We start from the raw sequence: 27,648 nt of genomic DNA, 5'->3' as shown, positions 1-27,648 counted from the left end.
TGATTTCTCTAAAAGGGAATTTTTGTGTTCTAGGGTGATTTTTGAAGTAGGGGGTCATTTCGTTCGAAACGTGTTTTCTGTGCTATGGAGTCATTTCATTGGAAGCGAATTTTTTGTGCTCTGGGGTGATTTCGTTGGAAGCAAATTTTTTGTGTTGTCGGGTGATTTCGTTGAAAGGGAATTTTTGTGTTCTAGTGTGATTTCGTTGGAAGCGAAATTTTTGTGCTATGGGATGATATATTTGCAAGCGAATATTTGTGTTCTCAGGAGATTTCATTGTAAAAGAACTTTTTCTCTTCTGGGGTAATATTGTTGGAAGAGAATTTTTTGTGTTCTCCGGTTTTTTCAATGGAAGCAAATTTTTGAAGTAAGGGGTCATTTTGTTCGAAACGAGTTTTCTGTGCTCTGGAGTAATTTCTTTGGAAGCGAATTTTTTGTGTACTCAGATGATTTCAACGGAAATAAATTTTTGAAGTATGGTATCATTTCGTTCGAAGCGTGTTTTCTGTGCTCTGGAGTCATTTCGTTGGAAGCGAATATTTTGTGTTCTGGGGAGATTTCGTTGGAAGCGAATATTTGTGTTCTCAGAAGATTTCGTAGCAAGCGAATTTTTTCTGTTCTCCGGTTTTTTCGATAGAAGTAAATTTTTGAAGTAGGAGGTCATTTCGTTGGAAGCGAATTTTTTGTGTTCTCAGATGATTTCAACGGAAACAAATATTTGAAGTATGGTATCATTTCGTTCGAAGCGTGTTTTCTGTGCTCTGGAGTCATTCCGTTTAAAAGCGAATTTTTTGTGTTCTGGGGTGATTTCGTTGGAAGCGAATATTCGTGTTCTCAGAAGATTTCGTTGCAAGTGAATTTTTTTGTGTTCTGGGGAAATTTCGTTGGAAGCGAATTTTTTGTTTTCTCCGTTTTTTCGATGGAAGCAAATTTTTGAAGCAGGGGGTCATTTCATTGGAAGTGTGTTTTCTGTGCTCTGGAGTTATTTCGTTGGAAGCGAATTTTTTGTGTTCTGGGGTGATTTCATGGAAGCAAATTTTTTGTGTTCTGGGGTAATTTCGTTGGAAGCGAATTTTTTGTGTTCTGGGGTCATTTCTTTGGAAGCAAATTTTTTGTGTTCTGGGGTAATTTCGTTGGAAGTGAATTTTTTTTGTTCTCGGGTCATTTCAATGGAAGCAAATTTTTGAAGTATGGTATCATTTCGTTCGAAGCGTGTATTCTGTGCTCTGGAGTCATTTCGTTGGAAGCGAATATTTATGTTCTCAGACGATTTCGTTGCAAGCGAATTTTTTGTGTTCTCCGGTTTTTTTGATGGAATCAAATTTTTAGTAGGGGGTCATTTCGTTGGAAGCTCGTTTTCTGTGCTCTGGAGTAATTTCGTTGGAAGCGAATTTTTTGTGCTCTTGTGTGATTTCGTTGAAAGGGAATTTTTTGTCTTCTAGGGTGATTTTGTTGGAAGCGAATTTTTTGTGTTCTGTGGTGATTTCGATGGAAGCAATTTTTTTCTGTTCTGTGGTAATTTGGTTGGATGTGAATTTTTGGTTTTCTCCTGTTTTTTTTGATGGAAGCAAATTTTTGAAGCAGGGGGTCATTTCGTTGGAGGCATGCTTTCTGTGCTCTGGAGTCATTTCCTTGGAAGCGAATTTTTTGTGTTCTGGGGTGATTTCGTTGGAAGCAAATTTTTTGTGCTCTGGGGTGATTTGTTTGGAAGCTAATATTTGTATTCTCAGGATATTTCGTTGCAAGCAAATTTTTTGTGTTCTGGGGTAATTTCTTTGGAAGCGAATTTTTTGTGTTCTCCGGTTTTTTCAATGGAAGCAAATTTTTTAAATATAGGGTCATTTCGTTGGAAGCGTGTGTTCTGTGCTCTGGAGTCATTTCTTTGGCAGTGAATATTTTGTGCTCTGGGGTGATTTCGTTGGAAGCGAATTTTTTCTATTCTTGGGTGATTTCGTTGAAAGCGAATTTTTTATGTTCTAGGGTGATTTCTTTGGAAGCGAATTTTTTGTGTTCTCGGGTCATTTCATTGGTACATTGTTTTCTGTGCTCTGGAGTCATTTCGTTGGAAGCGAATATTTTGTGTTCTGGGGAGATTTCGTTGGAAGCGAATATTTGTTTTCTCAGAAGATTTCGTAGCAAGCGAATTTTTTCTGTTCTCCAGTTTTTTCGATGGAAGTAAATTTTTGAAGTAGGAGGTCATTTCGTTGGAAGCGAATTTTTTGTGTTCTCAGATGATTTCAATGGAAACAAATTTTTGAAGTATGGTATCATTTCGTTCGAAGCGTGTTTTCTGTGCTCTGGAGTCATTCCGTTTAAAAGCGAATTTTTTGTGTTCTGGGGTGATTTCGTTGGAAGCGAATATTCGTGTTCTCAGAAGATTTCGTTGCAAGAGAATTTTTTTGTGTTCTGGGGAAATTTCGTTGGAAGCGAATTTTTTGTTTTCTCCGTTTTTTTCGATGGAAGCAAATTTTTGAAGCAGGGGGTCATTTCATTGGAAGTGTGTTTTCTGTGCTCTGGAGTCATTTCGTTGGAAGCGAATTTTTTGTGTTCTGGGGTGATTTCATGGAAGCAAATTTTTTGTGTTCTGGGGTAATTTCGTTGGAAGCGAATTTTTTTGTTCTGTGGAAATTTTGTTGGAAGCGAATTTTTTGTGTTCTCCGGTTTTCTCGATGGAAGCCAATTTTTTGAAGTAGGGGGTCATTTTGTTGGAAGCGTGTTTTCTGTGCTCTGGAGTCACTTGGTTGGAAGAGAATTTTTGGTGCTCTGGAGTGATTTTGTTGGAAGCGAATGTTTTGTGTTCTGGGTGATTTCGTTGGAAGCGAATTTTGTGAGTTCTGGGGTAATTTCGATAGAAGCGATTTTTTTGTGTCTGGGGTCATTTCGTTGGAGGAGAATTTTTTGTGTTCTGGTGTGATTTCGTTGGAAGCATATTTTTTGTGTTCTGGGGTGATTTTGTTGGAAGCAAATTTTTTGTGTTCTGGGGTGATTTCGTTGGAAGCAAATTTTTTGTGTTCCCGGGTGATTTCAATGGAAGCAAATTTTTGAAGTATGGGATCATTTCTTTGGGAGCGTGTGTTCTGTGCTCTGGAGTCATTCCGTTTAAAAGCGAATTTTTTGTGTTCTGGGGTGATTTAGTTGGAAGCGAATATTCGTGTTTTCAGAAGATTTCGTTGGAAGCGAATTTTTTGTTTTCTCTGTTTTTTTCAATGGAAGCAAATTTTTGAAGCACAGGGTCATTTCGTTGGAAGTGTATTTTCTATGCTCTGGAGTCATTTCGTTGGAAGCGAATTTTTTGTGTTTTGGGGTGATTTCATGGAAGCAAATTTTTTGTGTTCTGGGGTAATTTCGTTGGAAGCAATTTTTTGTGTTTTGGGTTCATTTCAATGGAAGCAAATTTTTGAAGTATGGTATCATTTCATTCGAAGCGTGTTTTCTATGCTCTGGAGTCATTTTGTTGGAAGCGAATATTTGTGTTCTCCGACGATTTCGTTGCAAGCGAATTTTTTGTGTTCTCAGGTTTTTTCGATGGAAGCAAATTTTTGAAGTAGGGGGTCATTTCGTTGGAAGCTTGTTTTCTATGCTTTGGAGTAATTTCGTTGGAACGGAATTCTTTGTGCTTTGGGCTGATTTCTTTGGAAGCGAATTTTTTGTGTTCTACTGTGATTTCTTTGAAAGGGAATTTTTTGTGTTCTAGGGTGATTTTGTTGGAAGCAAATTTTTTGTGCTCTGTGGTTATTTCGATGGAAGCAAATTTTTTCTGTTCTGTGGTAATTTTGTTGGACCTGAATTTTTGGTTTTCTCCGTTTTTTTTGATGGAAGCAAATTTTTGAAGCAGGGGGTCATTTCGTTGGAAGCGTGTTTTCTGTGCTCTGGAGTCATTTCGTTTGAAGCGAATTTTTTGTTTTCTGCGGTGATTTCGTTGGAAGCAAATTTTTTGTGTTCTGGTGTAATTTCGTTGGAAGCGAAATTTTTGTGTTCTGGGGTCATTTCGATGGAAGCAAATTTTTGAAGTATGGGGACTTTTCATTGGAAGCTTGTTTTCTGTGCTCTGGAGTCAGATCTTTGGAAGCGAATTTTTTGTGCTTTGGGGTGATTTCTTTGGAAGCGAATTTTTTGTGTTCTAGTGTGATTTCGTTGAAAGGAAATTTTTTGTGTTCTAGGGTGATTTCGTTGGACATGAATTTTTTGTGTTCTCGGGTGATTTCATCGAAAGGGAATTTTTTGTGTTCTAGGGTGATTTCGTTGGAAGCGAACTTTTTTTTGCTCTGGGATGATTTCTTTGGAAGCGAATATATGTGTTCTCAGGAGATGTCGTTGCAAGTGAATTTATTTTGTTCTGGGGTAATTTCATTGGAAGCTAATTTTTTGTATTCTCAAGTGATTTCGATGGAAGCAAATTTTTGAAATATGGGGTCATTTCGCTGGAAGCATATTTTCTATGCTTTGGAGTCATTTCTTTGGAAGCGAATTTTTGTGCTCTGGGGTGATTTCTTTGGAAGCTAATATTTGTGTTCTCAGGACATTTCATTGCAAGCGAATTTTTTTGGTTCTGGGGTAATTTCTTTGGAAGCGAATTTTTTGTGTTCTCCGTTTTTTTCGATGGAAGTAAATTTTTTAAGTAGAGAGTAATTTCGTTGGAAGCATGTTTTCTGTGCTCTGGAGTCATTTCTTTTGTAGCGAATTTTTTGTGCTCTGGGGTGATTTCGTTGGAAGCGAATATTTGTGTTCTCAGGAGATTTCGTTGCAAGCGAATTTTTTGTGTTCTGGGGTAATTTCGTTGGAAGCGTATTTTTGTGTTCTCCGGTTTTTTGATGGAAGCGAATTTTTTAAGTAGGGGGTCATTTCATTGGAAGCGTGTTTTCTGTGCTCTAGAGTCATTTCGTTGGAAGGGTATTTTTTGTGTTCTGGGGTGATTTCGTTGGAAGCGAATATTTGTTTTCTCAGAAAATTTCGTTGCAAGCGAATTTTTTGTGTTCTGTGGTAATTTTGTTGGAAGCGAATTTTTTATGTTCTCCGGTTTTTCGATGGCAGCAAATTTTTTAAGTAGGGGGTCATTTCGTTGGAATCGTGTTTTATGTGCTCAGGAATCATTTCGTTGGAAGGGAATTTTTTGTGCTCGGGGGTGATTTCATTGAAAGCTAATTTTTTTGTGTTCTAGCGTGATTTCGTTGGAAGCGAATTTTTTGTGTTGTGGGGTTATTTCGATGGAAGCAAATATTTTCTCTTCTGTGGTAATTTCGTTGGATGTGAATTTTTTGTGTTCTCAGGTGATTTCGTTGAAAGGGAATTTTTTTGTGTTCTAGGGTGATTTCGTTGTAAGCGAATTTTTTGTGCTCTGGGATGATTTCTTTGGAAGCAAATATTTGTGTTCCCAGGAGATTTCGTTAGAAGCGATTTTTTTGTGTTCTGTGGTAATTTATTTGGAAGCGAATTTTTTGTGTTCTCAGGTGATTTCGATGGAAGCAAATTTTTGAAGTATGGGGTCATATCGTTGGAAGCGTGTTTTCTGTGCTCTGGAGTCATTTCGTTGGAAGCGAATTTTTCGTGCTCTGGGGTGATTTCATTGGAAGCGAATATTTGTGTTCTCAGGAGATTTCGTTGCAAGCGAATTTTTTGTGTTCTGGGGTAATTTCGTTGGCAGTGAATTTTTTGTGCTCTGGGGTGATTTAGTTGGAAGCGAATTTTTTATGTACTAGGGTGATTTCGTTGGAAGTGAATTTTTTCTACTCTGGGGTGCTTTGGTTGGAAGCGAATTTTTGTCTTCTGTGGTGATTTCGATGGAAGCGAATTTTTTATGTTCTATGGTGATTTCGTTGGAAGCGAATTTTTTGTGCTCTGGGATGATATTTTTGGAAGCGAATATTTTTGCTCTCAGGAGATTTCGTTGGAAAAGAATTTTTTCTCTTCTGGGGTAATATCGTTGGAAGAGAATTTTTTTGTGTTCTCTGGTCTTTTTGATGGAAGCAAATTTTTGAAATAGGAGGTCATTTCGTTGGAAGCGTGTTTTCTGTGCTCTGGAGTCATTTCTTTGGAAGCGAATTTTTTGTGCTCTGAGGTGATTTTGTTGGATGCAAATATTTGTGTTCTCAGGAGATTTCGTTGCAAGCAAATTTTTTGTGTTCTGCGGTGATTTCGTTGGAAGGGAATTTTTTGTTTTCTCGGGTGATATCGTTGAAAGGGAATTTTTTGTGTTCTGGGATAAATTCATTGGAAGCAAATTTTTTTGTGTTCTGGGGTGATTTCGATGGAAACAAATTTTTGAAGTAGGGGGTCATTTCGTTGGAAGCGGGTTTTCTGTACTCTGGATTCATTTTGTTGGATGCGAATTTTTTGTGCTCTGGGGTGATTTCGTTGGAATCGAATTTTTTGTGTTCTCAGGTGATTTTGATGGAAGGAAATTTTTGAAGTATGGGGTCATATCTTTGGAAATGAATTTTTTGTATTCTCGGGTAATTTCGTTGGAAGTGAATTTTTTATGTACTAGGGTGATTTCGTTGGAAGTGAATTTTTTCTGCTCTGGGGTGCTTTGGTTGGAAGCGAATTTTTTGTCTTCTGTGGTGATTTTGATGGAAGCGAATTTTTTTGTTCTAGGTTGATTTCGTTGGAAGCGATTTTTTTGTGCTCAGTGGTGATTTCGTTGGAAGCGAATATTTTTGTTCTCAGGAGATTTCCTTGGAAAAGAATTTTTTGTCCTCTGGGGTAATATCATTAGAAGAGAATTTTTTATGTTGTTCGGTTTTTTCGATGGAAGCAAATTTTTGATGTAGGGGGTCATTTCTTTGTAAGCGTGTTTTCTGTGCTCTGGAGTCATTTCGTTGGAAGCAAATTTTTTGTGCTCTAGGGTGCTATGGTTGGAAGCGAATTTTTTGTGTTCTCGGGTGATTTCGATGGAAGCAAATTTTTGAAGTAAGGGATCATTTCATTGGAAGCGTGTTTTCTGTGCTCTGGAGTAATTTCGTTGGAAGCAAATTTTTTGTGTTCTGTGGTGATTTCGATGGAAGCGAATTTTGTTGTTCTAGGTTGATTTCGTTGGAAGCGAATTTTTTGTGTTCTTGGGTAATTTCGTTGGAAGAGAATTTTTTGTGTTCTCGTGTGATTTCGTTGAAAAGGAATTTTTTATGTTCTAGGGTGATTTCGTTGGAAGCGAATTTCTTTGTGTTCTAGGGTCATTTCATTGGAAGCATGTTGTCTGTGCTGTGGAGTCATTTCATTGGAAGTGAATTTTTTTTGCTCTGTGGTGATTTCGTTGGAAGCCAATTTTTTGTCTTCTCGGGTGATTTCTTTGAAAGCTCATTTTTTGTGTTCTAGCGTTGTTTCGTTGGAAGCGAAGATTTGTGTTCTGGGTTGATTTCTTTGGAAGCAAATTTTTTCTGTTCTGTGGGAATTTCATTGGACGTGTATTTTTTGTGTTCTTTGGTGATTTCTTTGAAAGGGAATTTTTTCTGTTCTAGGGTTATTTCCTTGGAAGTGAAGTTTTTTCTGCTCTGGGGTGATTTCGTTGGAAGCCAATTTTTTGTCTTCTCGGGTGATTTCTTTGAAAGCTAATTTTTTGTGTTCTAGCGTTGTTTCGTTGGAAGCGAAGTTTTCGTGTTCTGGGTTGATTTCGTTGGAAGCAAATTTTTTCTGTTCTGTGGGAATTTCATTGGACGTGTATTATTTGTGTTCTTTGGTGTTTTCTTTGAAAGGGAATTTTTTGTGTTCTAGGGTGATTTCCTTGGAAGTGAAGTTTTTTCTGCTCTGGGGTGATTTGGTGGAAGCGAATTTTTTGTCTTCTGTGGTGATTTCGATGGAAGCGAATTTTTTATGTTCTAGGGTGATTTCATTGGAAGCGAATTTTTTGTGCTCTGGGGTGATTTAGTTGGAAGCGAATTTTTTCTGTTCTCGTGTGATTTCGTTGAAAGGGAATTTTTGTGTTCTGGGGTAATTTCGTTGGAAGCATATTTTTGTGTTCTCTGGTTTTTTCGATGGAAGCGAATTTTTTAAGTAGGGGGTCATTTCCTTGGAAGCCAATTTTTTTCTTCTCGGGTGATTTCTTTGAAAGCTAATTTTTTGTGTTCTAGCGTTGTTTCGTTGGAAGTGAAGTTTTTGTGTTCTGGGTTGATTTCGTTGGAAGCAAATTTTTTCTGTTCTGTGGGAATTTCATTGGACGTGTATTTTTTGTGTTCTTTGGTGATTTCTTTGGAAGCGAATTTTCTGTGCTCTGGAGTCATTTCGTTGGAAGCGAATTTTTTGTGTTCTTGGGTGATTTCGATGGAAGCAATTTTTTTCTGCTCTGGGATGATATCTTTGGAAGCGAATATTTGTGTTCTCAGGAGATTTCATTGCAAGCGAATTTTTTGTGTTCTGGGGTGATTTCGTTGGAAGCGAATATTTGTGTTCTCAGAAAATTTCGTTGCAAGCAAATTTTTTGTGTTCTGGGGTTATTTCGTTGGAAGCGAATTTTTTATCTTCTCCGGTTTTTCGATGGAAGCAAGTTTTTGAAGTAGGGGGTCATTTCGTTGGAATCGTGTTTTCTGTGCTCTGGAGTCATTTCGTTGGATGGGAATTTTTCGTGCTCTGGGGTGATTTCGTTGGAAGCCTATTTTTTGTGTTCTCGGGTGATTTCATTGAAAGCTAATTTTTGTGTTCTAGCGTGATTTCATTAGAAGCGAATTTTTTTGTGTTCTGGGGTGATTTCGTTGGAAGCGAAATTTTTGTGTTCTCGGGTGATTTCGATGGAAGCAAATTTTTGAAATATGGGGTCATATCTTTGGAAGCATGTTTTTGGTGCTCTGGAGTCATTTCTTTGGAAGTGAATTTTTCGTACTCTAGGGTGATTTTGTTCGAAGCGAATTTTTTGTGCTCTTGAATGATATCTTTGGAAGCGAATATTTGTGCTCTCAGGAGATTTTGTTGGAAAAGAATTTTTTGTCTTCTGGGGTAATATCGTTGGAAGAGAATTTTTTGTGTTCTCGGTTGATTTTGATGGAAGCAAATTTTTGAAATAGGGGGTCTTTTTGTTGGAAGCGTGTTTTCTGTGCTCTGGAGTCATTTCGTTCGAAGCGAATATTTTGTGCTCTGGCGTGTTTTCGTTGGAAGCGAATTTTTTGTGCTCTAGGAGGATATCTTTGGAAGAGAATATTTGTGTTCTCAGTAGATTTCATTGGAAAATAATTTTTTGTGTTCTGGGGTAATATCTTTGAAAGAGAATTTTTTGTGTTCTCCGGTCTTTTCGGTGGAAGCAAATTTTTGAAGTAGGGGGTCATTTCGTTGGAAGCGTGTTTTCTGTGCTCTGGAGTCATTTCGTAGGAAGCGAACTTTTTGTCTTCTGGGGTGATTTCGTTGCAAGGAAATTTTTATGTGTTCAGGGTTAATTTCGTCGGAAGCGAATTTTTTGTGTTCTCAGGTGATTTCGATGGAAGCAAATTTTTGAAGTATGGGGTCATATCATTGGAAGCGTGTTTTCTGTGCTCTGGAGTCATTTCTTTGGAAGTGAATTTTTCGTGCCCTGGGGTGATTTTGTTGGAAGCGAATTTTTTGTGTTCTAAGGTGATTTCGTTGGCAGTGAATATTTTTCTGCTCTGGGGTGATTTGGTTGGAAACGAATTTTTTGGCTTCTGTGGTGATTTCGATGGAAGCGAATTTTTTATGTTCTAGGGTGTTTTCGTTGGAAGCGATTTTTTGTGCTCTGGGGTGATTTCGTTGGAAGCGAATTTTTTGTGTTCTCGGGTGATTTCGTTGAAAGTGAATTTTTGTGTTCTGGGGTAATGTCTTTGGAAGCGTATTTTTGTGTTCTCCGGTTTTTTCGATGGAAGCGAATTTTTTAAGCAGGGGGTCATTTCGTTGGAAGTGTGTTTTCTGTGCTCTGCAGTCATTTCGTTGGAAGCGAATTTTTTGTGTTCTCGGGTGATATCGATGGTAGCAAATTTTTGAAGTAAGGGATTATTTCGTTGGAAGCGTGTTTTCTGTGCTCAGAAGTAATTTTGTTGGAAGCGAAGTTTTTGTGTTCTGGGGTGATTTCGTTGGAAGTGAATATTTGTGTTCTCATAAAATTTCGTTGCAAGCAAATTTTTAGTGTTCTGGGGTTATTTCTTTGGAAGCAACTTTTTTATGTTCTCTGGTTTTTCGATGGAAGCAAATTTTTGAAGTAGGGGGTCATTTCATTGGAATCGTGTTTTCTGTGCTCTGGAGTCATTTCTTTGGAAGGGAATTTTTTGTGCTCTGGGGGGATTTTGTTGGAAGCCAATTTTTTGTGTTCTGAGGTGATTTCATTGAAAGCTAATTTTTGTGTTCTAGTGTGATTTCGTGGGAAGCGAATTTTTTTGTGCTCTAGGATGATTTCTTTGTAAGCGAATATTTGTGTTCCCAGGAGATTTCGTTGGAAGCGAATTTATTCTGTTCTGGGGTAATTTCGTTGGAAGCGAATTTTTTGTGTTCTCGGGTGATTTCGATGGAAGCAAATTTTTCAAATATGGGGTCAATTCATTGTAAGCGTGTTTTCTGTGCCCTGGAGTCATTTCGTTGGAAGCGAATTTTTTGTGTTTTGGTGTGCTTTCGTTGAAAGCGAATATGTGTGTTCTCAGAAGATTTGGTTGCAAGCGAATTTTTTGTGTTCTAGTGTAATTTCGTTGGAAGCGAATTTTTTGTGTCCTCGGGTGATTTCAATGGAAGCAAATTTTTAAGTATGGGATCATTTCATTGGAAGCGTGTTTTCTGTGCTCTGGAGTGATTTCGTTGGAAGCGAATATTTTGTGCTCTGGGGTGATTTCATTGGAAGCGAATATTTGTGTTCACAGGAGATTTCGTTGCAAGCGAGTTTTTTTGTTCTGGGGTGATTTCATTGGAAGCGAATTTTTTGTGCTCTAGGAGGATATCTTTGGAAGAGAATATTTGTGTCCTCAGGAGATTTCGTTGGAAAAGAATTTTTTGTGTTCTCCGGTCTTTTCGGTGGAAGCAAATTTTTGAAGTAGGGGGTCATTTCGTTGGAAGCGTGTTTTCTTTGCTAAGGAGTCATTTCGTAGGAAGCGAACTTTTTGTGTTCTGGGTGATTTCGTTGCAAGCAAATTTTTTTGTGTTCAGGGTTAATTTCGTTGGAAGCGAATTTTTGAAGTATGGGGTCATATCGTTGGACGCGTGTTTTCTGTGCTCTGGAGTCATTTCTTTGGAAGCGAATTTTTCGTGCCCTTGGGTGATTTTGTTGGAAGCTAATTTTTTGTGTCCTCGGGTGATTTCGTTGAAAGCAAATTTTTTATGTTCTAGGGTGATTTCGTTGGAAGTGAATATTTTTCTGCTCATGGGTGATTTGGTTGGAAGCGAATTTTTTGGCTTCTGTGATGATTTTTATGGAAGCGAACTTTTTATGTTCTAGGGTGTTTTCGTTGGAAGCGATTTTTTGTGCTCTGGGGTGATTTCGTTGGAAGCGAATGTTTTATGTTTTCTGGTTTTTCGATGGGAGCAAGTTTTTGAAGTGGGGGTCATTTCGTTGGATTCGTGTTTTCTGTGCTCTGGAGTCATTTTGTTGGAAGGGAATTTTTTGTGCTCTGGGGTGATTTTTTGGAAGCCAATTTTTTGTGTTTCGGGTGATTTCATTGAAAGCTAATTTTTGTGTTCTAGCGTAATTTCTTTGGAAGCGAATTTTTTGTCTTCTGGGGTGATTTCGATGGAAGCAATTTTTTTCTGTTCGGTGAATTTCGTTGGACGTGAATTTTTTGTGTTCTCAGGTGATTTCGTTGAAAGGGAATTTTTTGTTTTCTAGGGTGATTTTGTTGAAAGCGAATTTTTTTGTGCTCTGGGATGATTTCTTTGGAAGCGAATATTTGTGTTCCCAGGAGATATGGTTGGAAGCGAATTTATTGTTTTCTGGGGTAATTTCTTTGGAAGCGAATTTTTTGTGTTTTCGGGTGATTTCGATGGAAGCAAATTTTTCAAATATGGGGTAATTTCGTTGGAAGCGTGTTTTCTGTGCCCTGGAGTCATTTCGTTGGAAGCGAATTTTTTGTGTTCTGGTGTGATTTCGTTGGAATCGATATATGTGTGTTCTCAGAAGATTTGGTTGCAAGCGAATTTTTTGTGTCCTGGGGTAATTGCGTTGGAAGCGAATTTTTTGTGTCCTCGGGTAATTTCGATGGAAGCAAATTTTTGAAGTATGGGGTCATTTTATTGGAAGCGTGTTTTCTGTGCTCTGGAGTGATTTCGTTGGAAGTGAATTTTTTGTGCTCTGGGGTGATTTCATTGGAAGCGAATATTTGTGTTCTCAGGAGATTTCGTTGCAAGCGAATTTTTTGTGTTCTGGGGTAATATCGTTCGAAGCGAATTTTTTGTGTTCTCCGGTGTTTCCGATGAAAGCAAATTTTTTAAGTAGGGGCTCATTTGTTTGGAAGCATGTTTTCTGTGCTCTGGAGTCATTTCGTTGGAAGCAAATTTTTTGTGCTCTGAGATGATATCGTTGGAAGCGAATATTTGTGTTCTCAAGATAATTCATTGGAAAAGAATTTTTTGTCTTCTGGGGTAATATCGTTGGAAGAGAATTTTTTGTGTTCTCCAGTTGTTTCGATGGAAGGAAATTTTTGAAGTATTGGGTCATTTCGTTGGAAGCGTGTTTTCTGTGCTCTGCAGTCATTTCGTTGGAAGCGAATTTTTTGTGCTCTGTTGTGATTTCGTTGGAAGCCAATATTTGTGTTCTCAGGAGATTTCGTTGCAAGTGAATTTTTTGTGTTCTGGGGTAATTTCGTTGGAAACGAATTTTTTGTGCTCTGAGATGATATCGTTGGAAGCGAATATTTGTGTTCTCAGGAGATTTCGTTGCAAGCGAATTTTTTGTGTTCTGGAGTAATTTCTTTGGAAGCGAATTTTTTCATTTCTCGGGTGATTTCGTTGGAAGGGAATTTTTGTGTTCTAGGGTGATTTCGTTCAAAGAGAATTTTTTGTGCTCTGAGATGATATCTTTGGAAGCAAATATTTGTGTTCTCAGGAAATTTCGTTGGAAGCGAATTTTTTGTGTTCTGGGGTAATTTCGTTGGAAGCGAATTTTTTGTGTTCTCGGGTGATTTCCTTGAAAGGGAATTTTTGCGTTCTAGGGTGATTTCATTGGAAGCGAATTTTTTGTGCTCTGGGATGATATCTTTGGAAGCGAATATTTGTGTTCTCAGGAGATTTCGTTGGAAAAGAATTTTTTGTCTTCTGGGGTAATATCGTTGGAAGAGAATTTTTTGTGTTCTCCTGTTTTTTCGATGGAAGCAAATTTTTGAAGTAGGGGGTCAGTTCGTTGGAAGCGTGTTTTCTGTGCTCTGGAGACATCATTGGAAGCAAATTTTTTGTGCTCTGAGGTGATTTCGTTGGAAGTGATTTTTTTGGGTTCTCGGGTGATTTTGTTGAAAGGGAATTTTTGTGTTCTGGGGTGATTTCTTTGAAATGATTTTTTTGTGTTCTGGCATGATATCTTTGGAAGAGAATATTTGTGTTCCCAGGAGATTTCATTGGAAAAGAATTTTTTGTCTTCTGGGGTAATGTCGTTTGAAGCGAATTTTTTGTGTTCTCCGTTTTTTTGGATGGAAGCAAATTTTGAAGTAGGGTGTCATTTCCTTGGACGCATGATTTCTATGCTCTGGAGTCATTTCGTTGAAGCCAATTTTTTGTGTTCTCGGGTGATTTCCTTGAAAGGGAATTTCTGTGTTCTAGGGTGATTTCGTTGAAATGATTTTTTTTTGCTCTAGGATGATTTCTTTGGTAGCGAATATTTGTGTTCTCAGGAGATTTCGTTGCAAAAGAATTTTTTGTTTTCTGGGGTAATATCGTTGGAAGAGAATTTTTTGTGTTCTCCGGTTTTTTCGAAGGAAGCTAATTTTTAAAGTAGGGGGTCATTTCTTTGGAAGCATGTTTTCTGTACTCTGGAGTCATTTCGTTGAAAGCGAATTTTTTGTACTCTGTGGTGATTTCGTTGGAAGTGAATTTTTTGTGTTCTCGGGTGATTTCGATGGAAGCCAATTTTTGAAGTATGGGATCATTTCCTTGGAAGCGTGTTTTCTATGCTCTGGATTCATGTCATTGGAAGAGAATTTTTGTGGTCTGGGGTGATTTTGTTGGAAGCGAAATTTTTGTCTTCTGTGGTGATTTCGATGGAAGCGAATTTTTTATGTTCTAGGGTGATTTCGTTGGAAGCGAATTTTTTGTGCTCTGGGGTGATTTAGTTGGAAGCGAATTTTTTCTGTTCTCGTGTGATTTCGTTTAAAGGAAATTTTTGTGTTCTGGGGTAATTTCGTTGGAAGCATATTTTTGTGTTCTCCGGTTTTTTCGATGGAAGCGAATTTTTTAAGTAGGGGGTCATTTCGTTGGAAGTGTGTTTTCTGTGCTCTGGAGTCATTTCGTTGGAAGCGAATTTTTTGTGTTCTCGGGTGATTTCGATGGAAGCAAATTTTTGAAGTAAGGGTTCATTTCGTTGGAAGCATGTTTTCTGTGCTCTGGGGTAATTTCGTTGGAAGCTAATTTTTTGTGTTCTGGGGTGATTTCGTTGGAAGCGAATATTTGTGTTCTCAGAAAATTTTGTTGCAAGCAAATTTTTTGTGTTCTGGGGTTATTTCGTTGGAAGCGAATTTTTTATATTCTCCGGTTTTTCGATGGAAGCAAGTTTTTGAAGTAGGGGGTCATTTCGTTGGAATCGTGTTTTCTGTGCTCTGGAGTCATTTCGTTGGAAGGGAATTTTTCGTGCTATGGGGTGATTTCATTGGAAGCCTATTTTTTGTATTCTCGGGTGATTTCATTGAAAGCTAATTTTTGTGTTCTAGCGTGATTTCATTAGAAGCGAATTTTTTGTGTTCTGGGGTGATTTCGATGGAAGCAAATTATTTCTGTTCTGTGGTAATTTCGTTGGACGTGAATTTTTTGTTTTCTCGGGTGATTTCGTTGAAAGGGAATATTTTGTGTTCTATGGTGATTTCGTTGGAAGCGAATTTTTTTGTGCTCTGTGATGATTTCTTTGGAAGCAGATATTGTGTTCCCAGGAAATTTCGTCGGAAGCGATTTTTTGTGTTCTGGGTAATTTCGTTGGAAGCGAAATTTTTGTGTTCTCGGGTGATTTCGATGGAAACAAATTTTTGAAATATGGGGTCATATCGTTGGAAGCATGTTTTTGGTGCTCTGGAGTCATTTCTTTGGAAGTGAATTTTTCGTACTCTAGGGTGATTTCGTTCAAAGCGAATTTTTTGTGCTCTTGAATGATATCTTTGGAAGCGAATATTTGTGCTCTCAGGAGATTTTGTTGGAAAAGAATTTTTTGTCTTCTGGGGTAATATCGTTGGAAGAGAATTTTTTGTGTTCTCGGTTGATTTCGATGGAAGAAAATTTTTGAAATAAGGGGGTCATTTTGTTGGAAGCGTGTTTTCTGTGCTCTGGAATCATTTCGTTCGAAGCGAATTTTTTGTGCTCTGGCGTGTTATTGTTGGAAGCGAATTTTTTGTGCTCTAGGAGGATATCTTTGGAAGAGAATATTTGTGTTCTCAGGAGATTTCATTTGAAAAGAATTTTTGTCTTCTGGGGTAATATCTTTGAAAGAGAATTTTTTGTGTTCTCAGGTGATTTCGATGGAAGCAAATTTTTGAAGTATGGGGTCAAATCGTTGGAAGCGTGTTTTCTGTGCTCTGGAATCATTTCTTTGGAAGCGAATTTTTCATGCCCTGGGGTGATTTTGTTGGAAGCGAATTTTTTGTGTTCTAGGGTGATTTCGTTGGAAGTGAATATATTTCTGCTCTGGGGTGATTTGATTGGAATCGAGTTTTTTGGCTTCTGTAGTGATTTCGATGGAAGCGAATTTTTATGTTCTAGGGTGTTTTCGTTGGAAGCGATTTTTTGTGCTCTGGGGTGATTTCGTTGGAAGCGAATTTTATGTGTTCTCGGGTGATTTCGTTGAAAGTGAATTTTTGTGTTCTGGGGTAATTTCTTTTGAAGCGTATTTTTGTGTTCTCCGGTTTTTTCGATGGAAGCGAATTTTTTACGTAGGGGGTCATTTCGTTGGAAGTGTGTTTTCTGTGCTCTGGAGTCATTTCGTTGGAAGCGAATTTTTTATGTTCTCGGGTGATATCGATGGTAGCAAATTTTTGAAGTAAGGGATTATTTCGTTGGAAGCGTGTTTTCTGTGCTCAGGAGTAATTTCGTTGGAAGCGAAGTTTTTGTGTTCTGGGGTGATTTCGTTGGAAGCGAATATTTGTGTTCTCAGAAAATTTCGTTGCAAGCAAATTTTTAGTGTTCTGGGGTTATTTCTTTGGAAGCAACTTTTTTATGTTCTCTGGTTTTTCGATGGAAGCAAATTTTTGAAGTAGGGGGTCATTTCGTTGGGATCGTGTTTTCTGTGCTCTGGAGTCATTTCGTTGGAAGGGAATTTTTTGTGCTCTGGGGGGATTTTGTTGGAAGCCAATTTTTTGTGTTCTCGGGTGATTTCATTGAAAGCTAATTTTTGTGTTCTAGTGTGATTTCGTGGGAAGCGAATTTTTTTGTGCTCTAGGATGATTTCTTTGGAAGCGAATATTTGTGTTCCCAGGAGATTTCGTTGGAAGCGAATTTATTCTGTTCTGGGGTAATTTCGTTGGAAGCGAATTTTTTGTGTTCTCGGGTGATTTCGATGAAAGCAAATTTTTCAAATATGGGGTCAATTCATTGTAAGCGTGTTTTCTGTGCCCTGGAGTCATTTCGTTGGAAGCGAATTTTTTGTGTTCTGGTGTGCTTTCGTTGAAAGCGAATATGTGTGTTCTCAGAAAATTTCGTTGCAAGCGAATTTTTTGTGTTCTGGGGTAATTTCTTTGGAAGCGAATTTTTTATGTTCTCCGGTTTTTCGATGGCAGCAAATTTTTTAAGTAGAGGGTCATTTCGTTGGAATCATGGTTTATGTGCTCTGGAGTCATTTCTTTGGAAGGGAATTTTTTGTGCTCTGGGGTGATTTCATTTTAAGCTAATTTTTTTTTGTGTTCTAGCGTGATTTCGTTGGAAGCGAATATTTGTGTTCTCAGAAAATTTCGTTGCAAGCGAATTTTTTTGTTCTGGGGTGATTTCGTTGGAAGCGAATATTTCTGTTCTCAGAAAATTTCGTTGGAAGCGAATTTTTTGTGTTCTGGGGTAATTTGTTTGGAAGCGAATTTTTTATGATCTCCGGTTTTTCGATGGAAGCAAATTTTTTAAGTAGGGGATCATTTCGTTGGAAGCTTATTTTCTGTGCTCTGGAGTCCTTTCGTTGGAAGGGAACTTTTTGTGTTCTGGGGTGATTTCGTAGGAAGCGAATTTTTTGTGTTCTCGGGTGATTTCATTGAAAGGGAATTTTTGTGTTCTAGGGTGATTTCGTTGGAAGCGAATCTTTTGTGCTCTGGGACGATTTCGTTGGAAGCGAATATTTGTGTTCTCTGGAGATTTCATTGCAAGCGAATTTTTTGTGTTCTGGTGTGATTTCGTTGGAAGCGAATTTTTTGTGTTCTCGGGTGATTTCTTTGAAAGAGAATTTTTTGTGCTCTGGGGTGATTGCTTTGGAAACGAATATTTGTTTTCTCAGGAGACTTCGTTGCAAGCGATTTTTTTGTGTTCTGGGGTAATTTCGTTGGAAGCCTATTTTTGTGTTCTCTGGTTTTTTCGATGGAAGCGAATTTTTGAAGTATGAGATCATTTTGTTGAAAGCATGTTTTCTGTGCTCTGGAGTAATTTTGCTGGAAGCGAATTTTTTTTGTTCTGGAGTGATTTCGTTGGAAGCGAATATTTGTGTTCTCAGAAAATTTCGTTTGAAGCGAATTTTTTGTGTTCTGGGGTAATTTCTTTGGAAGCGAATTTTTTATCTTCTCCGGTTTTTCGATGGAAGCAAATTTTTTAAGTAGGGGGTCATTTCGTTGGAAGCTTGTTTTCTGTGCTCTGGAGTCCTTTCGTTGGAAAGGAACTTTTTGTGTTCTGGGTTGATTTTGTAGGAAGCGAATTTTTTGTGTTCTCGGGTGATTTCATTGAAAGGGAATTTTTGCGTTCTAGGGTGATTTCGTTGGAAGCGAATCTTTTGTGCTCTGCGACGATTTCGTTGGAAGCGAATATTTGTGTTCTCAGGAGATTTCATTGCAAGCGAATTTTTTGTTTTCTGGGGTGATTTCATTGGAAACGAATTTTTTGTGTTCTCGGGTGATTTCTTTGAAAGCAAATTTTGTGTTTTCGGGTGATTTCGTTGAAAAAGCTAATTTTTTGTGATTTCGATTATAGCTCATTTTTTGTGTTCTAGCGTGATTTCGTTGGAAGCAATTTTTTTTTATTCTGGGGTGATTTCGATGGAAGCAAATTTTTTTATGTTCTGTGATAATTTCTTTAGACGTGAATTTTTTGTGTTATCGGGGGCTTTTGTTGGAAGCGAATTTTTTTGTGCTCTGGGATGGTTTCTTTGGAAGCGAATATTTGTGTTCTCAGGAGATTTCGTTGGAAAAGAATTTTTTGTCTTCTGGGGTAATCTCGTTGGAAGAGAATTTTTTGTGTTCTCTGGTTTATTCGATGGAAGCAAATTTTTGAAGTAGGGGGTCATTTCGTTGGAAGCGTGTTTTCTGAGCCCTGGAATCATTTCGTTGGAAACGAGTTTTTTGTGCTCTGGGGTGATTTCATTGGAAACAAATATTTGTGTCCTCAGGAGATTTCGTTGGAAAAGAAATTTTTGTCTTCTGAGGTAATTTCATTGGAAGCGAATTTTTTGTGTTCTCAGATTATTTCAAAGGAAGCAAATTTTTGAAGTATGGGATCATTTCGTTGGAAGCTTGTTTTCTGTGCTCTGGATTCATTTCGTTGGAAGCCTATATTTTGTTTTCTGGGGTAATTTCGAAGGAAGCTAATTTTTTGTGTTCTCTGGTTTTTTCAATGGAAGCAAATTATTGAAATAGGGGGTCATTTCATTGGAAGCGTGTTTTCTGTGATCTGGAGTCATTTCATTGGAAGCAAATTTTTTGTGTTCTGGGGTGATTTCGTTGCAAGCGAATATATGTGTTCTCAGAAGATTTCATTGAAAGCGAATTTTTTGTGCTCTGGGGTGATTGCTTTGGAAGCGAATATTTGTGTTCTCAGGAGATTTCGTTGCAAGCGAATTTTTTGTGTTCTGGGGTAATTTCGTTGGAAGCGTATTTTTGTGTTCTCCGGTTTTTTCGATGGAAGCGAATTTTTTAAGTAGGGGGTCATTTCGTTGGAAGCGTGTTTTCTGTGCTCTGGAGTCATTTCGTTGGAAGCGAATTTTTTGTGTTCTCAGAAAATTTCGTTGCAAGCGAATTTTTTATGTTCTGGGGTAATTTCGTTGTAAGCGAATTTTTTATGTTCTCCAGTTTTTCGATGGAAGCAAATTTTTTAAGTAGGGGGTCATTTCGTTGGATTCGTGGTTTATATGCTCTGGAGTCATTTCGTTGGAAGAGAATTTTTTGTGCTCAGGGGTGATTTCATTGAACGATAATTTTTTGGGTTCTAGCGTGATTTCGTTGGAAGAGAATTTTTTGTGTTCTCGGGTGATTTCGGTGGAAGCAAATTTTTTCTGTTCTGTGGTAATTTCGTTGGACGTGACTTTTTTGTGTTCTCAGGTGATTTTGTTGAAAGGAAATTTTTTGTGTTCTAGGGTGATTTCGTTGGAAGCGAATTTTCTGTGCTCTGGAGTCATTTCGTTAGAAGCTAATTTTTTGTGTTCTCGGGTGATTTCGTTGAAAGGGAATGTTTTGTGTTCTAGGGTGATTTCGTTGGCAGCGAATTTTTTGTGTTCAGGGGTGATTTCGATGGAAGCAAATTTTTGAAGTATGGGGTCATATCATTGGAAGCGTGTTTTCTGTGCTCTGAAGTCATTTCTTTGGAAGCGAATTTTTCGTGCTCTTGGGTGATTTCGTTCGAAGGGAATTTTTTGTGCTCGGGGATGATATCTTTGGAAGCGAATATTTGTGTTCTCACGAGATTTCGTTGGAAAAGAAGTTTTTGTCTTCTGGGGTAATATCATTGGAAGAGAATTTTTTGTCTTCTGTGGTGATTTCGATGGAAGCGATTTTTTTTTTGTTCTATGGTGTTTTCGTTGGAAGCGAATTTTTTGTGTTCTTGGGTGATTTCATTGAAAGGGAATTTTTGTGTTCTAGGGTAATTTCGTTGGAAGCGAATTTTTTGTGCTCTGGGACGATTTCGTTGGAAGCGAATATTTGTGTTCTCAGGAGATTTCATTGCAAGCAAATTTTTTGTGTTCTGGGGTGATTTCATTGGAAGCGAATTTTTTGTGTTCTCACGTGATTTCTTTGAAAGGAAATTTTGTGTTTTCGGGTGATTTCGTTGAAAAAGCTAATTTTTTGTGTTCTAGCGTCATTTCGTTGGAAGCAAATTTTTTTTATTCTGGGGTGATTTTGATGGAAGCAAATTTTTTTCTGTTCTGTGATAATTTCGTTGGACGTGAATTTTTTGTGTTATCGGGTGCTTTCGTTGGAAGCTAATTTTTTTTGTGCTCTGGGATGATTTCTTTGGAAGCGAATATTTGTGTTCTCAGGAGATTTCATTGGAAAAGAATTTTTTGTCTTCTGGGGTAATCTCGTTGGAAGAGAATTTTTTGTGTTCTCCGGTTTATTCGAAGGAAGCAAATTTTTGAAGTAGGGGGTCATTTCGTTGCAAGCATGTTTTCTGTGCTCTGGAGTCATTTCGTTGGATGCGAATTTTTTGTGCTTTGGTGTGATTTCGCTGGAAGCGAATATTTGTGTTCTCAGGAGATTTCGTTGCAAGCGAATTTTTTGTGTTCTGGGGTGATTTCGTTGGAAGTGAATTTTTTGTGTTCTCAGGTGATTTCGATGGAAACAAATTTTTGAAGTAGGGGGTAATTTCGTTGGAAGCGTGCTTTCTGTGCCCTGGAGTCATTTCGTTGGAAACGACTTTTTTGTGCTCTGGGGTGATTTCGTTGGAAGGAATTTCTTTTAATCTGGGGTAATTTAGTTGGAATCGAATTTTTTGTGTTCTCGGGTGATTTTGATCGAAGCGAATTTTTTATATTCTTGGATTATTTCTTTGGAAGCAAATTTTTTTGTATTCTGGGTTGATTTCATTGGAAGCGAATGTTTTGTGCTCTGGGGTAATTTCGTTGGAAGCGAATTTTTTGTTCTCTGGGATGATATCTTTGGAAGCGAATATTTGTGTTCTCACGAGATTTCGTTGGAAAAGAATTTTTTTGTCTCTGGGGTAATATTGTTGGAAGAGAATTTTTTGTGTTCTCCTGTCTTTTCGATAGAAGCAAATTTTTGAAGTAGGGGATCATTTCTTTGGAAGCGTGTTTTCTGTGCTCTGGAGTCAACTCTTTGGAAGCGAAATTTTTGTTCTCTGGGGTGATTTCGTTGGAAGCGAATTTTTTTTTGTTCTCGGGTGATTTCTTTGAAAGGGAATTTTTGTGTTCTAGGGTGATTTCGTTAGAAGCGAATTTTTTGTGTTCTGGGGTGATTTCGTTGGAAGCCAATATTTGTGTTCTTGGGTGATTTTGTTGGAAGGGAATTTTTGTACTCTGGGGTGATTTCTTTGGAAGCAAATTTTTTGTGCTAAGGGTGATTTCTTTGGAAGCGAATATTTGTGTTCTTAGGAGATTTCGTTGGAAGCAATTTTTTTTTCTTCTGGGGTAATATCGTTGGAAGCGAATTTTTTGTGTTCTGGGGTGATTTCGTGGAAGGCGAATTCTTTGTGTCTCCGGTTTTTTCGAATGAAGCAAATTTTTGAAATAGGGGGTCATTTCGTTGGAAGCGTGTTTTTTTACGTGCTCTGGAGTCTTTTCGTTGGACGTGAATTTTTGTGTTTTTCGGTGATTTCGATGGAAGTGAAATTTTTGTTTTCTAGGGTCATTTCACTGGAAGCGTGTTTTCTGTGCTCTGGAGTCATTTCGTTGGATGCGAATTTTTTGTGTTCTAGGATGATTTCGTTGGAAGCAAATTTTTTGTGTTCTCGGGTGAGTTTGTTGGTAGCGTTTTTTCTGTGTTCTGGAGTCTTTTCGTTCGATGTGAATTTTTGTGTTTTGCGGTGATTTCGATGGAAGCGAAATATTTGTTTTCTGGGGTCATTTCATTGGAAGTGTGTTTTCTGTGCTCTGGAGTCATTTCGTTGGATGCGAATTTTTTGTGTTCTAGGATGATTTCGTTGGAAGCGAATTATTTGTGTTCTCGAGTGATTCCGTTGGTAGCGTTTTTTCTGTGTTCTGGAGTCATTTCGTTGGAAGCGAAATTTTTGTGTTCTGCGGTGATTTCTTTGGGAGCAAATTTTTTGTGTTCTGGGGTGATTTTGTTGGAAGCGAATTTTTGTGTTCTGGGGTGATTTCTTTGTAAGCAAAGTTTTGTGTTCTGGGGTGATTTCGATGGAAGCGAAATTTTTGTGTTCTGTGGTGATTTCGATGGAAGCAAATTTTTTCTGTTCTGGGGTAATTTCGTTGTTAGCAAATATATGCGTACTCAGGTGATTTTATTCAGTTCTGCGGTAATTTCGTTGGAAGCCAATATTTGTGTTCTTGGGTGATTTTGTTGGAAGGGAATTTTTTGTGCTCTGGGTTGATTCGGTTGGAAGTAATTTTTTTCTATTCTGGGTTAATTTTTTTGGATGCGAATTTTTTGTGTTCTTCGGTTTTCGTCGGAAGCGAATATTTGTGTTCTCAGGAGATTTCGTTGCAAGCTAATTTTCTGTGTTTTGGTGTAATTTCATTGGAAGCTAATTTTTTGTGTTCGCTGGTTGTTTCGATGGAAGAAAATTTTTCAAGTAGGCGGTCATTTCGTTGGAAGCGTGTTTTCTGTGCTTTGGAGTCTTTTCATTGGAGGTGAATTTTTGTGTTTTGCGGTGATTTCAATGGAAGCGAATTTTTTATGTGCTAGGGTGATTTCGTTGGAAGCGAAATTTTTGTTTTCTGGGGTCATTTCATTGGAAGCGTGTTTTCTGTGCTCTGGAGTCATTTCGTTGGAAGCGAATTTTTTATGTTCTCCGGTTTTTTCGATGGAAGCAAATTTTGGAATTAGGGGGTCATTTCGTTGGAAGCGTGTTTTCTGTGCTCTGGAGTCATTTTATTGGAAGCGAATTTTTTATGTTCTGGGGTGATTTCGTTGGAAGCAAATATATGTGTTCTCAGAAGATTTCGTTGCAAGCGAATTTTTTGTGTTCTGGGGTAATTTCGTGGGAAGCGAATTTTTTATGTTCGGTTTTTCGATGGAAGCAAATTTTTTAAGTAGGGTGTCATTTCGTTGGAAACGTGTTTTATGTGCTCTGGAGTCATTTCGTTCGAAGGGAATTTTTTGTGCTCTGGGGTGATTTCATTGAAAGCTAATTTTCGATGGAAGAGAATTTTTTCTGTTCTGTGATAATTTCGCTGGATATGAATTTTTTGTGTTATCGGATGATTTCGTTGAAAGGGAATTTTATGTGTTCTTGGTTGATTTCGTAGGAAGTGAATTTTTTTGTGCTCTGGGATGATTTCCTTGGAAGCGAATATTTGTGTTCTCAGGAGATTTCGTTGAAACGAATTTTTTGTGTTCTGGGGTAATTTCGTTGGAAGCGAATTTTTTGTGCTCTGGGATGATAACTTTTTAAGCGAATGTTTGTGTTCTGATGTAATTACGTTGGAAGAGAATGTTTTGTGTTTTGCGGTGATTTCGTTGGAAGCGTGTTTTCTGTGCTCTGGAGTCCTTTCTTTGGAAGCAAACATTTATGTTCTCAGGAGATTTCATTGCAAGCGAATTTTTTGTGCTCTGGGGTGATTTCATTGAAAGCTAATTTTCGTTGGAAGAGAATTTTTTCTGTTCTGTGATAATTTCGCTGGACATGAATTTTTTGTGTTATCAGATGATTTCGTTGAAAGGGAATTTTTTGTGTTCTAGGTTGCTTTCGTAGAAAGCGAATTTTTTTGTGCTCTGGGATGATTTCCTTGGAAGCGAATATTTGTGTTCTCAGGAGATTTCGTTGAAAAGAATTTTTTGTGTTCTGGGGTAATTTCGTTGGAAGCGAATTTTTTGTGCTCTGGGATGATATTTTTGGAAGCGAATGTTTGTGTTCTGATGTAATTCCGTTAGAAGACAATGTTTTGTCTTTTGGGGTGATTTCGTTGGAAGCGTGTTTTCTGTGCTCTGGAGTCCTTTCGTTGGAAGCGAACATTTATGTTCTCAGGAGATTTCATTGCAAGCGAATTTTTTGTGCTCTGGGGTGATTTCATTGGAAGCGAATTTTTTGTGTTCTCGGGTGATTTCGTTGAAAAAGCTATTTTTTTGTGTTCTAGCGTGATTTCGTTGGAAGTGAATTTTTTGTGCTCTGGTGTGATTACATTGGGAATGAATATTTCGTGCTCTGTGGTGACTACGATAGAAGCAAATTTTTTCTATCCTGGGGTAATTTCGTTGATATCGAATTTTTTGTGCTTTAGGGTGATTTTGTTGCAAGCGAATTTTTTGTACTCTGGGGTGATTTCGTTGGAAGCAAATGTTTTCTGCTCTGGGATAATTTCGTTGGACGAGAATATTTTTAAGTATGGGGTGATTTCGTTAGAAGCGTGTTTTCTGTGCTCAGGAGTCATTTCGTTGGAAGCGAATGTTTTATGTTCTGGGGAGATTTCATTGGAAGCGAATTTTTTGTGTTCTCGGGTGATTTCGATGGAAGCAAATGTTTGAAGTAGAGGGTCATTTTGTTCGAAGCGTGTTTTCTAGCTATGGAGTCATTTCGTTGGAAGCAAATTTTTTGTGCTCTGGGGTGATTTCGTTGGAAGCGAATTTTTTGTGTTCTGGGGTAATTTCATTGGAAACGAATTTTTTTGTGCTCTGGGGTGATTTTGTTGGAAGAGTGTTTCTTGTGTTCTGGGGTAATTTCGTTGTAATTGAATTTTTTGTGCTCTGGGGTGATCTCGTTGAAAGGAAAAGATTTTGTTCTGGGGTGATTTTGTTGGAAGCGAATTTTTTTGAAGTATGGGTTTCTTTCGTAGGTAGGGTGTTTTCTGTTCTCTAGAGTAATTTTTTGGAAGCAAATTTTTTGTGTTCTGGGGTGATTTCGTTGGAGGCGAATTCTTTGTGTCTCCGGTTTTTTTGAATGAAGCAAATTTTTGAAATAGGGGGTCATTTCGTTGAAAGCATATTTTCTGTGCTCTGGAGTCTTTTCATTGGATGTGAATTTTTGTGTTTTGCGGTGATTACGATGGAAGCGAAATTTTTGTTTTCTGGGGTCATTTCATTGGAAGCGTGCTTTCTGTGCTCTGGAGTCATTTCGTTGGATGCGAATTTTTTGTGTTCTAGGGTGATTTCGTTGGAAGTTTAATTTTCGTTTTCTGGGGTCATTTCATTGGAAGCGTGTTTTCTGTGCTCTGGAGTCATTTCTTTGGAAGCGAATTTTTTATGTTTTCCGGTTTTTTCAATGGAAGCAAATTTTTGAATTAGGGGGTCGTTTCGTTGGAAGCGTGTTTTCTGTGATCTTGAGTCATTTCATTGGAAGCGAATTTTTTGTGTTCTGGGGTGATTTCGTTGGAAGCGAATATATGTGTTCTCAGAAGATTGCATTGCAAGCGAATTTTTTGTGCTCTGGGGTGATTTCTTTGGAAGCGAATATTTGTGTTCTCAGGAGATTTCCTTCCAAGCAAATTTTTTGTGTTCTGGTGTAATTTCTTTGGAAGCGTATTTTTGTGTTCTCCGGTTTTTTCGATGGAAGTGAATTTTTGAAGTAGGGGGTCATTTTGTTGGAAGCGTGTTTTCTGTGCTCTGGAGTCATTTCGTTGGAAGCAAATTTTTTTTGTTCTGGGGTGATTTCATTGGAAGTGAATATTTGTGTTCTCATAAAATTTCGTTGCAAGAGAATTTTTTGTGTTCTGGGGTAATTTCGGTGGAAGCGAATTTTTTATGTTCTCCGGTTTTTCAATGGAAGCGTGTTTTCTGTGCTCTGGAGTCATTTCGGTGGAAGCGAAATTTTTGTGTTCTGGGGTGATTTCAATGGAAGCCAATATTTGTGTTCTCGGGTGATTTTGTTGGAAGGGAATTTTTGTACTCTGGGGTGATTTCTTTGGAAGCAAATTTTTTGTGCTCTGGGATGATTTCTTTGGAAGCCAATATTTGTATTCTCAATAGATTTCTTTAGAAGTGAATTTTTTGTGTTCAGGGGTAATTTCGTTGGAAGCGAATTTTATGTGTTCTCTGGTCTTTTCGATGGAAGAAAATTTTTGAAGTCTGAGGTCATTTCTTTGGATGCGAATTTTTTATGTTTTCAGGTGATTTCGATGGAAACAAATTTTTGAAGTATGGGGTCATTTCTTTGCAAGCGTGTTTTCTGTGCTCTGGAGTCACTTCGTTGTAAGCAAATTTTTTGTGCTCTAGTGTGATTTCTTTGGAAGCGAATATTTGTGTTCTCCGAAGATTTGGTTGCAAGCGAATTTTTTGTTTTCTTGGGTAATTTCGTAGGAAGCGAATTTTTTGTGTTCTACTGTTTTTCGCTGGAAGAAAATTTTTGACGTAGGGGGTCATTTCGTTGGAAGAGAATTTTTTGTGCTCTGGGGTGATTTCGTTGGAAGCGAATTTTTTGTATCCCCTGTTCATTTTGTTGAAAGCGAAGTTTTTATGTTCCAGGGTGATTTCGTTGTAAGCAATTTTTTTGTGCTCTGGGGTATTTGGTTGGAAGCGCATATTTTGTCTTCTCTGGTGATTTCGATTGAAGCGAATTTTTTATGTTATAGGGTCATTTTACGGGAAGCGAATTTTTTGTGCTCTGTGGTGATTACGTTGGAAGTGAATTTTTTTTTCTCGGGTGATTTCGTTGAAAGCGAATTTTTTGTGTTCGAGGTGATTTTGTTGGCAGTGAATTTTTTGTGTTCTGGGGTCATTTCTTTGGAAGCGTGTTTTCTGTGCTCTGGAGTCATTTCGTTGGAAGCTAATTTTTTGTGCTCTGTGGTGATTTCGTTGGAAGCGAACTTTTTTTGTTCTCGGGTGTTTTCGTTGAAAGAGAATTTTTTGTGTTCTAGGGTGAGTTCGTTGGAAGCGAATTTTTTGTGCTAAGGGTGATTTCTTTGGAAGCGAATATTTGTGTTCTCAGGAGATTTCGTTGGAAGCGAATTTTTTTTCTTCTGGGGTAATATCGTTGGAAGCGAATTTTTTGTGTTCTTGGGTATTTAGTTGGAAGCGAATTTTTTGTGCTGTCTGGTGATTTTGTTTGAAGCGAATTTTTTCTCTTCAGGGTTGGAAAGCTAATTTTTTTGTGTTCTGGTGTGATAACTTTGGGAATGAATATTTCGTGCTCTGTGGTGACTACGATAGAAGCAAATTTTTTCTCTCCTGGGGTAATTTCGTTGAAAGGGAATTTTTTGTGTTCTAGGATGATTTCGTTGATATCAAATTTTTTGTGCTTTAGGGTGATTTTGTTGGAAGCGAAGTTTTTGTGCTTTGGGGTGATTTCGTTGGAAGCAAATGTTTTCTGCTCTGGGATAATTTCGTTGGACGAGAATATTTTTAAGTATGGGGTGATTTCGTTAGAAGCGTGTTTTCTGTGCTCCGGAGTCATTTCGTTGGAAGCGAATGTTTTATGTTCTGGGGTGATTTCGTTGGAAGCGAATTTTTTGTGTTCTCGGGTGATTTCGATGGAAGCAAATGGTTGAAGTAGGGGGTCATTTCGTTCGAAGCGTGTTTTCTAGCTATGGAGTCATTTCGTTGGAAGCAAATTTTTTGTGCTCTGGGGTGATTTCGTTGGAAGCAAATTTTTTGT

This window comes from Meriones unguiculatus, chromosome 5 (genome assembly GCF_030254825.1).
Source record: "Meriones unguiculatus strain TT.TT164.6M chromosome 5, Bangor_MerUng_6.1, whole genome shotgun sequence".
NCBI classification, from domain to species: domain Eukaryota; kingdom Metazoa; phylum Chordata; class Mammalia; order Rodentia; family Muridae; genus Meriones; species Meriones unguiculatus.
The sequence above is the reverse complement of the archived record's forward strand: the minus strand, read 5'-3'. Positions refer to the sequence as shown.